Raw genomic sequence first — 15761 nt, 5'->3', positions numbered from 1 at the left:
TTTCCTAAGTCTTTCAAGTATTCGGTTGGGCTCTTACTTTTTACTATCATATCATCCACATATACCTCCATGTTTTGACTGATCTAGTTCTTAAAAACCTTATTCACCAATCTTTGATAGGTCGCTCTTACGTTTTTCAAACCAAAAGGTATTACTTTGTAATAGTAGAGACCTTTTTCAATAATGAAAGCCATTTTTTACTAATCTTCCTTCAACATTTTAATTTTGTTATAGCCAGAATAGGCATTTATAAAACTGAAGAGGCTATGCTTGGCACTATCATCCATAAGTCGATTTATGCGGGGAAGAGAAAAACTATTTTTCGAACATGCTTTATTAAGGTCGATAAAATCAAAGCACATCTTTCATTTTTCATTGTGTTTTTTAACCATAACCATGTTGGTTATTCCAGCAATGGAGGATGGATGTTTTTGGCCCTTTCATCCCAACCATAGGGCAGAAAAGATTTGTTATAGTGGTAGTTGATTATTTTACGAAATGGCTTGAGGATGAGGCATTGGATACAACAACAAAAACTTAGGTTGAAAAATTCATTTGGAAGAATATAGTCTATATATTTGGCTTACCTCAGTCCATAATAATAGATAATTAGAAGTAGTTTGAAACTTTAAGTTTTAAAGAGTGGTGTTCTAATATTCACATCAACTTAAAGTTCACGTCAGTTGCCCACTTTCAATCTAATAATCAAGCCAAGGCGACCAAAAAAACAATACTGAAAGTCCTAAAAAATAGACTAGATGAAGCCAAAGGCAAATGGGCTGATGAGCTGCCTGGAGTCCTATGGGCTTTGAAAGCGATGACAAAAGTCCCTATAAGAAAAACTCCCTTTAGCCTAGCATTTGGAATAGAGGTCATGGTGCTTGTTGAGATCGATCTTTCAAGCTTAAAAGTCAAGCTCAAATCAAAAGAGAGAAACGAGGATGCCTTTAGAGCAGATTATGTAATTCTGACCAGATTAACAGTTTACCAATAGAAAGTATCTAACTACTACAACAAAAAAGTTTAGTGTAAGAATATAAAGAAAGGTAACCTAGTGTTCAGAAAAATTGAAACCTCAAGGGTAGACGACCGAGGTGAAAACTTAGCCTCTAATTGGGAAGGCCTTTACGTTGTCAAAAAGGTCATACATGACACAATCTACATATTACAGGATATGAATGGGAACCCCATTCGAAGGACATGAAACACGGACAATCTCAAAGTTTACTACCAATAGTTTGATAGAGCCGAGCTCACATTTTTAAATTTTGAAAATGTTGATTAAATAAAGTTTGCATTTTGATTACATTTATTATGAAAGTCGTGAGCACAGGTTGCATCAATATTAGAGTTAATGAACTATTTGATCTAATTTTGAGTTAATCGAGCTGATCTAGGAAATAGATCGATAGCCAAAGTAAACCAAACTGGGATTTAACTGATCTTCAAGTTACATAAAAATGAAGTTAAAGTTAAAGCATAAAAAGAAGACAAAGAAAAAGCAGAGCTAAAACTTAAACAAAAATACTTGCATTCATTACCATGATTGAACTCCATTAAAGTGATTACAAAAAATCAATTGATAGAAGTTTAGTTAAGTGATTTGAATTGAAAAAAAAAAAAAAATTCGACCTCATACTTTACAAAAAATTACAATAAAAAGAAACAAAAAACAAAAAGCCTTTATCCTCCTCAATTCCCCTTATCATTAATAGCAAAAATAGGTTTGTCCTCAGCTTCAGGAGTAATGGTGACCTCGAGTTTGGCATCCACATTGGTGTTCTTATCTTTATCATCCCCATCCTCTTCCTTCTTAGGCTAGACTAGAAATCTAGTCTTAAGATTGTCCAGTCTGATGTTGGAGAGATTGAGGTTTAAGTTGGTGATTTTAAATTGCACCTTATCCTTACAGAGCTTGAAGGCGTTGAGGACGTTATTCCTTAAGAATTCAACTTAAAAGTCAGAATATCTCTTAAAAGCCTTGAACTTTTGGATGATCTTTTCTTTACATTCCTCTTTGGCTTTTTCCTTGACCTTCTGCTTAGCCTTCAGTTGAGACCTCAACTTTCCTATTTCTACTTAAGACTCGTTGAGTTTGAGCTCAGCCTATTTTTTTATTGAGTCAGTTGAGACGTTTTGCACCTATACCTCTTTCAATTAATCATAAGGTTGTCAACCCTTTTCTTCTGCTTTGATTCTTTCTTATGAGAAATAAAGAGGTTGGACTGCAGATTGGCGATCACATCGTTATTTTTATAATTTTCCTAACCCTATATCTTCAGATTCTGTTCGATCTTTAGAACACAGGCCAAGGCCATGTAAGTGTGGTGTAAGGCTTCATTGGCACACTGATTGAAATGAGCTGAAAGCTTGTCAAAATCTATAAAAGAAAGTCGAGTTCAAATTTAGAAAAATAGTGAAATTAATAAGAATGATATGAAAATAGAGCTAAATGACAACTCACTATTTGGAGAGACCATGATCTTTGTAAACTTTTTAACCATATCAACATTCTTTAGAGGGTTTTCACTGACATTGTACTTTAGGCCAGTAGAGAACTTCTCCAAGCTAGTCTTTAAAACTTGGACCTCAAGGTTGGCTAGAGAGGGAAAGGTTTTAGATCTCTACTTCTTGGGGGGGAATAGACTTGGACTTTTCGACCTACAACCACCTTTTGCTTACCTTTGGTGATGGCAAGAATTTGAGGCAAAAAACCTGGCTTCTAAATGACAGGGGGAGCTATTATTTTAATTCCCCCAAGAAAAGGCCCTGAGTTGGATGGGCTACTTCTTTTGACTTTTTCTTGGCTTTGGCTTGTGAAGGTACTTGCAAAAGTCAAAGGTCTTGGATGGTTGAGTGTTGTTAGCCATCTCTGCAAGATGAAGTAAGTGTTAGAAAAAATTAACAAAATCAAATACCCTATGAGGTTACCATATACCTACCTATTCACTACTTCAAGGTAGGTCATCTCATTTATGTCTATAACCAACATTCCTTTTTTGGTGAACTCTAAAATTGTCTCGATCTTTAAGGTCAAACGCCGAAAGAGGAATGGCCTAGTCAATAAAAATTTTGAGTGATAGTTAAATTATAAGAAAGAAAAAGTTCAACAAACAAAACATGTAAAGGAAACCTTAGACTAACCATTATTGGATCCCAGCACACCTAGATTTTGTAACTTTCCAATAAGTTAGTGACCTGGTCTTTAGTGGTTAACATCAATATACTATACCTCTCTTTTGAAAGGCTAAAGTTAACCTTTAAAAAGTGGATGTGATGAACAAAGCACATGTTAAGGTAGTCTTTGAGGTTAACCTTACTCTTTAAGCTCTTCATCACGTCCTTAAGGTTTAAACCTAAAGAATAATAAGTGTAAAAGGGGATTTAAGCTAAGCCTTTTAAGTCTGAGGAGGACTATTCCTTATCCTCACCTTTTTTGGCCTGATTGGTCTCCCCTTCCTATTTCTTTTTAGAACCTTCATCATCATTGGAGCCCTTTTTGTTAAAAGACTCAAACTTTACCTAAGATAGAGGAAAATGAGGGTTCTCAAGCTCAAAGTTAATGGCATCACAAAGCTCATATGTTTTCTAAAATACCTATTCTCTTTAACATGGGCATTATTTTCTACTCTCTTTTACTCTTTCTCAAACATTGGATTAAGCCAATACACCATTCTATTGTAGTCTTTCCTGCAATGACTGAGAGGAACCTATTATCATTGTCTTTACTGTTGAGTCTAACTCCCTTAAAAACTAACTTCTAACTCCCCAAACCTCTTGAGCTTGCACTAGTAGTCATTATAAAAGAGAAAAAAAAATGTACCGACATAAAAAAAAGACAGATGGAAAAAGGAAAGAACTTTTAGGTCAGTTGAAACAAGGAAAGAACTTTTAAGTCAGATAAAACATATCAGTTTGAGAATGAAAAGGTAGAAAGGTGAAAAAATGAAGATCTTAGAAAGCCTTTTATATAGCCAATGTTTTGATCATATGAACAGCCAAGATTGTGCCATGTGTTGGATGATTACCAGGTACGACCTTTCATCTTTCTAGCTTCAATTTTTACTATCCAAATACCAATTTTCTCAGTAAATGCGATTTTCAAACAATTGAAGGGCAAATCATTCATTCTACTTATTCGGGCTGACCAGATTAGTCATAGAACCAAGGGCTAAACAATTAAGTGGAATGATTATTAGGTCAATTCTGAGCTAGTTTTAGGGATCAAATCTTGAGAAGAAACACAAAGTCACATGTTGGACATGTGAGCCGTGTTTATAGTCACTTGGAAGCCTGTTTAGCCCAATCTCGAGCCTCTTTGACATAAAGTCACCTACCTAGGTAAGTCTAGAACTGACCAGCTACACATATAATTTGAAGCCCATGCTAGAGGTCAAGCTTGGCACCTGTGCTCGCATTTCAGGTTGGCACACTCTAAGGTAACCAGGGGTACATTTAACAATGGTCATAAACCTCTCTCTCACCTAACTCTCACCTCAACCTCAATGACATTTAACCTCGGCAATGTGAGGTTGGATCCTTGGCTTAACTTTTCGAAAACTTATGCTCACAAACTTGAGGTTGGAATAGTGAATATGTAGACTAGAAAGGCTTGATCAAGCACGTACCAGTTTGAAGCTTAGATTGTTTGGTGAAGTGATAGAATGTTAGGGGCATTTTTAGGTTTAAAGGGCAAATTGGTCATTTCCCTTATTAGAGACTACTAGCAGACAACTAGGAGTATTTTTAACTTTTGGACCAATCTAACATATTGGCCGACCTGATATGTATAATGCCACGTCGAATCAATCACGTCACCATTTTGCCTTATAGGCCCCTCATCTTTTACTTATAAATAAAGACATCTATATACTATCAATCCAATTCCATTCTTCTTTATCATTATTATTTTCCTCTTCTTTCAACTTCTATAATCCTTACTTTTAACTTGAGCGTTAGAGTGTAAATGCAGAGAATACTCTCTACCTTTATCCTAACTGCTCTCTTTCCTTTCTTATGATTTTAAGGTTTGACCCTTAGCTTAGAGCTCGACCCCAACAAATATATATAAATAAACATTCAAAAATATCAAATAATTTGAGTAGTTACAATAACATTAACCAATGAAAACTTAACTTAAGTATTTCTTAAACCATCAATGAAAAAATAAAAATAGTATACAATATCAAGAGGCAATTAAGAGGGATATCATATTAAATTTTTTTATATCATATTAATTTTTTTATCTAAAATGCCCTACATGAACATAATTTTTTTTTTGATAATTATGAAAATTTTGTTTGAAGGTAAGAAAAAAAAAAATACTCATATCACTATATTAAATAGTCACTTTTTTATTATAATTCAAGATAACTCCAATTCAAATATAATTTTACAATAAGATTCAATAAAAGATTATGAATACACAAGTAAAACCAAAATACTAAAAGATATTACAATATAGAAATTACATTAAAATAGAAAACCTAAACTTAAAAAAAAAAAAAAAAGCCCTTTCCATATTCCAACTAAAAAATAAGCGCCACAATTCCATGTAGTGAGCAATTTCACTGTTTGTAAAAGCTGAGGGAGAAGTAAGCGCCACAATTCCATGATCAATTCATTGTATATAAAAGCGAAGGGAGAAGGCAATTCACTCAATCAACCTCATGGCACCAAAGATTTTTAATCCATTTAAACAGTTAGTAAGTTCCAAACTCATAATGGTAAGATAACAAACACTGTAATTATTAATAATTAAATGGATCAACTGATTTATTATACATGTGTCTCATTATCCTTGAAATCGTCTTCTATAACAAATTATAGAGCACAAATAGAGCTTACAAAATAGTAGCAATAGGAAATATTAGACAAATACCATAGAAGCAATAAAAATAATTCAACAGAAATCTAATATATAAAATAAAAATAATGCTCGAAGCTTAATGCAATCACAATTGCTTGAAAAGTATATCAATTTTGGATGAAAAATACTATATTAGTTTTATTGTAAAAAAAAAAAGTTCAACTTATCATCATATTAATATTCATTAAATTACACTACTAGAAAAAAAAGTTTTACCAACAGAATTTTCTCTCGATAATAGCTTAAATTTTGTTGATAATATATTTACCTACAAAAAATTTTATTGATAGTAAGCAGATTCGTAATACTAATCCATCAGTAAGTTTAAAATTTCTTTAATAATTATCGACGAAATTTTTCATTGATAAATATTCTATCGGTAAAAATCCTGTTGGTAATTGCATTGAAAATTCAGCAATATTCTATTAGTAAATCTGTCGATATTCCTTCAATAATTTTTAATTTTTGTCACTAAAACTTAAATTTTTAAATAATACTTAACTATTATTTTATAATTTTATCATATTATTATATTTTTAAAATTGTTTTTAAAGTAATAATACGAATACTAAAATACATATATAAATATATATAAATAGACTAAGAAAATAAATAAATAAAACATTCCATTTCATTTATAAAAAATATAATAATATTTTACAAAATTATTTATAAATTCTAATTACATGAAAATACAAAAATACATATATGCTATAAATCCTTAACAAACATTTGGTAATACGAAAGGAACCTTTGACCTTCACACTAATCCTCCAAGTTCTTGCTTCTGTCTCGTTGCCAAAGACAAAGTCCATATACCTAATAGACAAGAAATCCAGACCTTCTACAATACATGTACATTTATTTCCACTCTGGAAAAATATGATAGAATGCTTACAGTTGAACTTTCTTCTGTGAATCCTTGAAGAACTCACAAATAAATGGAGCAGAAAGATTCATTGAGAACACCTGCAGACAAAATGAATGCTTCAGTCCATTAAGCCGGGAACACAAGTATAAAGAGGGATTTCAGTTGTCTGTGGCATAATATACCTTGTTATTTGCAGCTGCATGCTCAGCAACAAGCTGTATGGAGCCTGGAGATACGGTGAGAAAAAATCCAGCAATAAAAAAGTACTTGACCTTCTCAACTGCCTAAAAATATGTTATAAACAAATTACTCCTTAGAAGCTATAACCAGAGAGACATCAAATTTTTCATTTCAATTAATGTGTAATTAGACGAAAATAACAAAAAGAAAGCTATATCCAATATAATAAAAGAAAAAAAGTGTACCCAATGCCCAATTCTCTGGCCTCTTCAAATGCTCAGACTTGTAGCAATTTGCAGCTGACAGATTTGCAATGAGTGACCTACACATAGATCTAACATTGAATCCAGCTACTCCAGTGGATAAACCATAAATGCTTACATAACATCTTAATAATTGGAGCAAACATAATAAACAGTAAATTGGCAGCGTAGAAGAAACAAGGAAAAACAAGCTCGTTGTCAAACTGACCTTTCACCACCCACAACACAAACAGCACAAGTTCCTGTTGGTGCAGATTCATCCTCAAGATAGTGAAAATTACAAAATAATAATAAAAAAAAGCCAAGTTCTTCTATCTCTAGACTACTTTGATTAATTACCTTCATCACTTGCAAATGTAGCTCCTAATGAAAAAGTTGTAAGGCAACAAGCAATGAACATTGAAGCAAAATCAAGTTGAGGAAAGAACATCTTGGAATGTCGTTGGAGAGGAACAGAAGATCTCCTTTGCTTGATTTGAATGAAAAAACAAATGACATGAAAGATTGCGTTTTACTAAATATGAATATGAATGTCGAAGTTTCGATGAAATGAAATAAAGCCAAGAAGAAGAAATTTATTTGGCCGTTGAGAAAAAGAGAAAGGGAGTGAATACTTTTTGGTTTGAGATAAGAGACAAGTTAATTATATCTTGTACTGTCATTGGATGTTTGTATGACTTACCAAACAAAAATGTTATCTTGTAGTAGCAAGTTGTATAGATATTATGCATGAAAATTTAATGAAACAAGGTCCCACACACACACACACACATATATATATATATATATATATATATAATGATGGAAATTGAAATCCATCTTCCTTTATTTAATGGTTTGTACGTAATTGTCCTCAAGAATATTATCTTTGTAGATATATATTAAGTGATGAGAAAATGTAACAGTTCACATTCAATTAATTGTAACTATTGTTAGGCTGGGGCAATTAAAAATAGATATTATACTTACAACAGCCAGTTTATGCCAAAACATAATCAAACTCGAATGTTTGTGACACAGGCATTGCTGTAGATACCTACTGTTTCCAACTACCCCTTGCCCTGATGAATATATTAACAAAATTCATGAGTATTTTAAATTTCAATCATATTTCTTTTGCACATTTAAGTGCTACCTATTTCATGTTCATCTATGAGATTTTAAGAAATTTATCTTGATTATCAAAAATGGTAATCAACTATTGCCTTATTCATCCAACGGTGTTCTAACACAGAACTTAGGCAGTTGAATGTGCAGAGATTGCTATGACCACTTTTTCAGCATACTACAGCTAACCAGTCAAAGGAAACATGCTGGACAAATGCTAGTACTTAGTAACAGAAGCAAAAATCATGTTGCATGATCTGATTGGTGAAAATTTGGTCCATTTAAGAGATTTCACTAGTAAAGAAGATTATAATGAAATAGTATCAAGGATTCTGGAAAGTCCTTTCTGAAATTCCTCCCCCAAGAAAAAAGAACAATTGCAAAAGGGGGATTGGAAACAGAGTTTGTAACAACAAAATTGTGAAATTAGTTTCAAGAGGCTTACACAGGCAAGGCCATCAGGTTATCCCTACAAAGATTCACAATTATTTCGACATAATTCAGAAACCTGCACGTAGAAACCTGCACCAATGGCAGTGATAAAAAATTGCGCTATCATTTATAAATGGTGGAAATGGCCAAACCTTCCTAACCATACTTGATCAGTGCTATCTTCATTTCAATTTTGGAATGCAGAACATCCATTCAACTTTAATTTTGCTAGGATACATTTTGTTCAGTTGTCAATTCATATAGAACTCAGTCAAGTAAGCTAAAATTTTGCAATTACCAACCCCTATTAATGGTACAACCATAAATCACTTTATCCTATGATGAAGTCATTTTAGTTTATACATGGCTGCAGCAACCAAAATTTGTGCATTTATATCCCAGTCTTATGTCATTCATTAGAATTTAAACTTCAAATATATAACATGTTTGAGCTCCTAAATAAAAAAAAAAAAAAAGATTCAATTCCGATGCTAAATCTAAATCCTCATCTTAGATTGCCATCCCCTGCCTCAAGACATCCTAGTGCAAATGAAAATTGAAGAAAGGGAGCATATAATTCAACCTTCAACGACCTAACAGCCTTTAGCAAAAAGGAATACAGAAATATCCTTAACAAACACCAGCAGCAAGGGCCTAAAACAGCAGGAGGGTGATCTTGCTGATCTCATGCAGTACTAAGTTTGTTGCAATGTGGCTTTTCTAAGAGTTTTCATGCGTGCAACAAATGCCCATTACCCCTTATCAGAATACAGTTTCAGGAAAACCTTATGAAATTCAATTGTACTAATAATTTTTGCTTCTTGTTTCTATAATTTACAAGGAGACATACCAATTTACATCATCTTAAAAATTCTTAAACCCCAGTCAATAATCAATCTAAATAAAGATACCCATCTAAATTTAAACAAATAGTAAAACACAAGCACACGCACAACCCAAATAAAGAAGACCGCTTAAAATCCGAAAAACATCAAAACTTTCCCTTTGAAAAACAGTGGAATTTTGGAGTAATAGCTGAGGCTTGTGTTGTCGATGAAAGAAAATCAGTAATTATTTACTTTGGAAACCCAACAAAGTAGAGTTTTTTTTGGTTCTTGTAACAGCACTTTTTTTGGTTCTTGTCGACATAATCGACAAGTAACGAGGGTTTACCCCAACGAATCTCTACCATCTACAGGCTAGGATTTCAAATACGGTGGCATAGCATCAAGCGTCGAGGAGAGAGGAGAGAAATTTAAGGTTCCTGCCGAGGGAGGAGGAAAAGAATTGACTTGTTTGACTTTCACCTACGGATTAGCAAAGAAATTTTCGTTCCTAAATTAAATTTTTTTATGACTTTTACCGACAGAAATTTATTGGTAATCCAATTATTTTATTTTATTTTATTTATTTTATATCGATTTAGTTTTCTTGTTTTTTCTTTAATTTTTTTAATATAAAAAAATTCATCGGTAATCCAATAAAGATTTTACCTACTTTTGTGATGATAAACTTTGTATCAATTCGTCAACTTCTCATGTCAACATCATTTATGAAATATTGATAATTTTTTTTTTATTGATAAATGTTATAAAGTTCTACTTAAAACTACGTCAAAATATAAACCGAACCTAATAATAATATCTATAATTATTACTTAAAAGATTTAAAATAATAATATCAAGGCTATAAAAAAATAGTAATACTTGTGAGGGCAGCAAGACTTGAGTCTTAATTTTCACTAAGTCCACTAATAAAAAACATTAAATTGAAGATAAACACAAAATGAGATTTCAAGGAACAAGCACTACGTGAATTAAAGGATTATCAATATGAATTTTCAATATATATCAATCAGTCATGAAACTGTCAGAAAAGATGTTAAAAAAAATGCAACAATAAAAGCAATAGCATAAAGCTAAAAAAATCACGTATTTTTTTAACATTTGAATGCAAGTCACCAAAACCCATCTCCGCTTGTGTAATTTGATATATCAATTCTCTTAAAAAATAAAGAATCATGTTACAAACACATCATGCATATAAATTACTACTCCAAAAAAAAGAAATACTATAATTTAAATTTCCCAAACAATCCTCACATGTTTACTTGATAATCATTATTAATTTTCTCCTTTAATGCATTCGTAGTTTTATTATAAAAAAATATAACATAAATATTGCACATTTGTGGTTTTTACAATTGAAACTCATCAAATAATCTTGTCAATAATTAAAAAAACTTAAAAAATACAATAAAAAAACATAATGAGAGATCAAAGAATCCAAACTCACCACATAAGGAGATATTTCTATTCAACCACCATGAAAACTTTTTCATTTTTTATTTGGAAATTTTATCATGCGATACTTTTGTGACCAAAATCAGATTGTTCTTATTTCTTCTAAAAATTAAAATACTAAAAGTTAGGAGAAATCATATATATATATATATATATATGTATATATATATATATGTATATATATATATATATATATATTCAATAATTGAATCCAGAAAGGCTAGGAGTACTAAACTCATAATTGAATTTGATTCTATTGTGGCTGTGAATTGGTGTAAATATAGGACAGGTTGACCATGGAAGGTGTGGAACTTATGCTTCGAAATTGATAGGTTAATCAAGAATATCTGTAATGTAAATTGATCTAATGTGTCGAGGGAATAAAATGAGATGGTTGATGCATTCGCCAAGGCAAGTGTTTACAGGAAGGAATTTTTAATGGCGTAGCGGTTATGTAGTTGTACGTTAGGATAATAGAATTAAGGGGGGCTGATTTTCTATATGATGCTAGTGAGCTCTGTGCTTAATGTTATTAGGCGTATCTTTATTTATCTAGGAGTTAGAAGGTGATGTAATAAGATTATGTTTGTAAGTTGTGAGTTTATCTCATCTTTTATTAATGAAAATTTTGGCCTGATAAAAATATATATTCAATAATTATTCCATTTTTTAAAATTTTAAATTTAAAAAAATGAAGTTTATCCAAGTTTGATTTTAAATTAAAATAAAATAAGTTTGTATAATTTAAAATTAAAATACTGTATGATTTTAAATTGAGATAAGATATCATTTTTTTTTTTATTTTAAATCATTGAAATATAGATGAAAATTGATAAATCACAATGAATCATCCAAAAAATTTTATTTATTTAAATTTATGAGGATATTAATTTAGCGAGCATATGATTTTATAGTTGTTATGATTTAGAGATTTAATCTTTAAAAGCTATTAGAATTTTGGTTTTCATATGTATTGGTAAGAATGAGTTATGGGATTTTTTCTTTTTTGCTTAAATTAGGATAAATTTTTATACATTAAGGTCATGTTTGATGTATAGAATTATTGATAGAATATAATGATAATTATCATATATTATATTTGATTTGTATCTAAAGAGAATGATAGTGATTGCAAGGAGAATTAGTATCCTCTTAGCATATAATTATTCAATCTTCCTAAGTGGAGAGGATTATTTTTAATCTATGAGATTAAACTTACATGTTCAATTATATCTTTAAAAATTATATCAATAATTTAAATTGTATAAATTTTTGAGAAGGAAAATTTTGACAAATGAATAAATTATCTTATTTTAATCCTCACACACATCAAACATGAGATAGGATGACATTATTGAATCTAATCCTATTCATAATATCATCTTATCATATCCTATTATAATCTTGTGTACTAAACATGACTTGAAAGAATTGAATAAATGTAATTTTTAAAAAATTTTAAATTTTAAAAATTAAATAATTAATTAAATAAAAGTTATTAACCATCCTATGTGTCACTAATACAAGTTGTCCATATAGAATTACACATAACCAGACTTTATAAACTAACCATGTATTTTGTAATATATATATATATATATATATGATTTGGCAATTATTTGTTTTGGTCTCTTTGATAAATTCTGACACTGGAGTGTTTGTACTTCGTACAACTTGGGCTGAGACTAAGGCAAACTTATCTAAAAATAATAAGGGCTCATCTTTGGTCCAAATCCACTAAATAAATGCATATATAAGGTGGGCTGAAATACAAAGATTGTGTTCACACTAGCTAGAAAAGAAGAGCATGAATATGGATGTAATTGAGGTCAAATTCATTATCATGTGATCTACAGGAGTAAATGGGCAGATTATGTTCACATGCAAATTTCATGATTTTAGGCACGATTCTAGTAATGCAATATGAAAGTTTCCATGCTTGGAGGGATGTTCCTAGCCTATATATTTTCTATTATTCTTTGGTGGAGGGGAGAATAGAGTTTTCTTTATCCTTAGACAATCTTTTAGATTATTTTTTTCAAGTTTTATATCTCTTAGGTGGATTTCCTAGAGTGATGAACTTCTTTTGTTCTATATCCTCGATTAGAATTTTCAAGGTAGTGTTTCTGTATCCCTAGTTTCTAATCTTGGTGGTGAACTTTTATCCCTTTTAATCTAATAATCATATTCTACCATTATTCAAATTCTTGTGAGTTATTTTCTTTATGAGTTTTTTTGTTCACTGTTAATTTTCACATCTCAAACATCAATTCTCAACATCAAATTGGTATCAAAGCTATAACAGGTCATCGTTATCGAGCACTAACAGAAGAGGTTGAAGGCAACATCGACGTTGCAGCAACTACCACTATTGGCCTAAGGGATGCCTTTATAGAGGAGATGTAGTAACAAATTCTTCAACTACAACATCAGCTGCATATACAAGAAAAGAGAGAAGAGATAATGAGGTAATGAAGGAGAAAATGAAAAAGATGAAAAAGAAACCATTCCATTCAAACAACAGCGATTATAATGATAGCATCCTATCTCATCCATGACAAGTTAGAGACTATCTACGTAGAAACCAACTTCAACCTAGCATATTCAATCCGAAGATAAAATTCTTGAGTTTGAGGGAAAGATGCAACTTGAAGAATTCTTAGATTGGCTACACACGGTGAAACGTATATTTGAATACCACGATGCCCCTGAAAATCACAAGTTGAAGCCAGTGGCTATTAAACTAAAAAAGCATGCATTCTTTTAATGGGAAAATTTGAAGAAGTAAAGGGAAAGAGAAGACAGGAGAAAAATTACAACTTGAGAAAAGATAAAAAAAGAGTTGAAGAGAAAGTATCTCTCAGATAACTTTTGGCAAGATATCTTTCTTAGGCTTCATAATTTGAAGCAAAGAGATCTCTTAGTGGAAGAGTACACAACTGAGTTTGACCACCTCATGTTAAAATACAAATTGGTAGAATAGGAAGAGCAGACTATTAACTGATATCTTAGAGGATTGAAGATTAAGATAGCTAATAAGATGTAGCTACAACCCTATTGGACTTTTAATAAAGTATACAAGCTTGCCCTTAAAGTAAAGAGATAACAAAAAGAGGCTCGTGGTAATAACTTGAGATTTGGGTCTCAAGAAGGCAAGCTTCAGTTTAGTGAACAAACCAAAAGGTGTTTTAAATGTCAAAGGCTTGGATACATTGCCTCTAAATGCCTAAACAGGAATATTGTGACTCTAGTAGAGGAAAACTTGAAAAAAAATGAAGAGGAGCTAGCTGAAGAGAATCAAAACCTTGCAGAGGAAGAAGAGGTGACCTATGGCGATTGTGAAGAATCCTTAGTTATACAATGTAGCTTGAGGACTGCACCTGCTAAGGAAAAAGATTTGTTGTATAAAAATGTGTTTCACACTCGATGTTTTACCCATTGAAATGTATGTGATGTTATAATTGATAGTGAAAGTTTTAAAAACATAGTTTCTACCTTTATGATGCAGAAATTAGGTCTCAAGGTAGTGGATCACCCCTAACCATATAAGTTATCTTGGCTGCAGAAAGAGAACGAAATCAAGGTTAATAAGAAGTGTTTGGTTCCTTTTTCCATAGGAAAGAATTACAAGGATGAAGTGTGGTGTGATGTAGCTTTGATGGATGCTTGCCATTTACTGCTTTAAAGACCTTGGTATTATGATATGAGGGTTATTTATAATGATTACTGCAACACTTACACATTTGTAAATGATGGATTCAAAATCATCCTAGGCCCTACCAAGCCTATGGTGATGTCCAAACCAACCAAAAGAGAAAAAAAATAGCTTATTTACTAAGGCCAATTACAAAAAAAAAAAATTAAGATAGATGGTATTATGTATGCACTAGTGTTGATTGAGGAAAATAAAAATAGTGAGGAGCCCCTTGCAGTGATACAACCATTATTAGCAAAATTTCAAAAAGTTGTTTAAAAAAGGTTACCAATTGGTCTACCACCAATGAGGGACATTTAACATTGCATCGACCTTATCCCAAGAGCCATTTTACCCATTGGTTGTAGCCTTTTTGAAATTGTTATTGGTAAGAATGCAATATGTCTTTTAAATTTAATTCAACTTTATGCTAATAAGAATTTTGATAGAAATGTAGAAGAAAAAGCCAAGAGTATCAAAATATTTCATGAACAAGTTCATAATAGAATTTTATTGAAAAATGAAAAATATAAAAAGGGTAATAATCATGCATCGAAGACATGTGAAGTTCAAAGAACATGATTTAGTGTGGATTAACTTGTGAAAAAAAAGATTTTTTCAAGAAAAGTTTGGGAAATTACAACCTAAGGTAGATGGTTCGTTTAAAATTCTCCAATGCATTAAAAAAAATACCTAAAAGATAGAGTTTTTCTATACTTATAGAGTATTTTTCACATTCAGTATTGTTGATTTGTTACCCTACCATGGCAAGAATACTAGTTCAGACATGAAGACAAGTCTTTTTCAACCAGAGCAGATTGACACCAAAGTGTCTGCACATCATACAATCTAGGCTGAGACTAAGACAAACTTATCTAAAAATAAAATGGGTGTCCAAATCCACTAAATAAATACATAAATAAGGTGGGTTAGAATAGAGATTGTGTTCACACTAGCTGAAAAAGAAAAGTATGAATATGGATGAGATTGTGATTAGATTTATTATCATGTGATCTGCATGAGTAAATGGGTAGATTATGTT

At 31.4% G+C, this 15761-nt stretch overlaps 1 long non-coding RNA gene across 2 annotated transcripts; it reads right to left on the bottom strand.

The window, feature by feature from the left end:
* Positions 1-6551: 6551 nt before the first annotated feature.
* Positions 6552-10115, bottom strand: LOC149516535 (uncharacterized). 2 transcript variants are annotated; one of them, XR_016345975.1, is made up of 4 exons: positions 7523-10115; positions 7166-7425; positions 6923-7024; positions 6552-6838 (listed from the first exon to the last, which is right to left on the bottom strand). It is a non-coding gene; the product is annotated as an uncharacterized LOC149516535 (long non-coding RNA). The 2 variants fall into 2 exon arrangements; XR_016345974.1 differs by having other exon boundaries at positions 7166-10106.
* Positions 10116-15761: the final 5646 nt, after the last annotated feature.

Source organism: Durio zibethinus, chromosome 10 (genome assembly GCF_047325235.1).
Source record: "Durio zibethinus cultivar Kanyao isolate XHJ-2024 chromosome 10, ASM4732523v1, whole genome shotgun sequence".
In the NCBI taxonomy this organism is placed as follows: Eukaryota; Viridiplantae; Streptophyta; class Magnoliopsida; order Malvales; family Malvaceae; genus Durio; species Durio zibethinus.
Note: the sequence above shows the minus strand (reverse complement) of the source record. Positions and strands in the feature narration are given on the sequence as shown.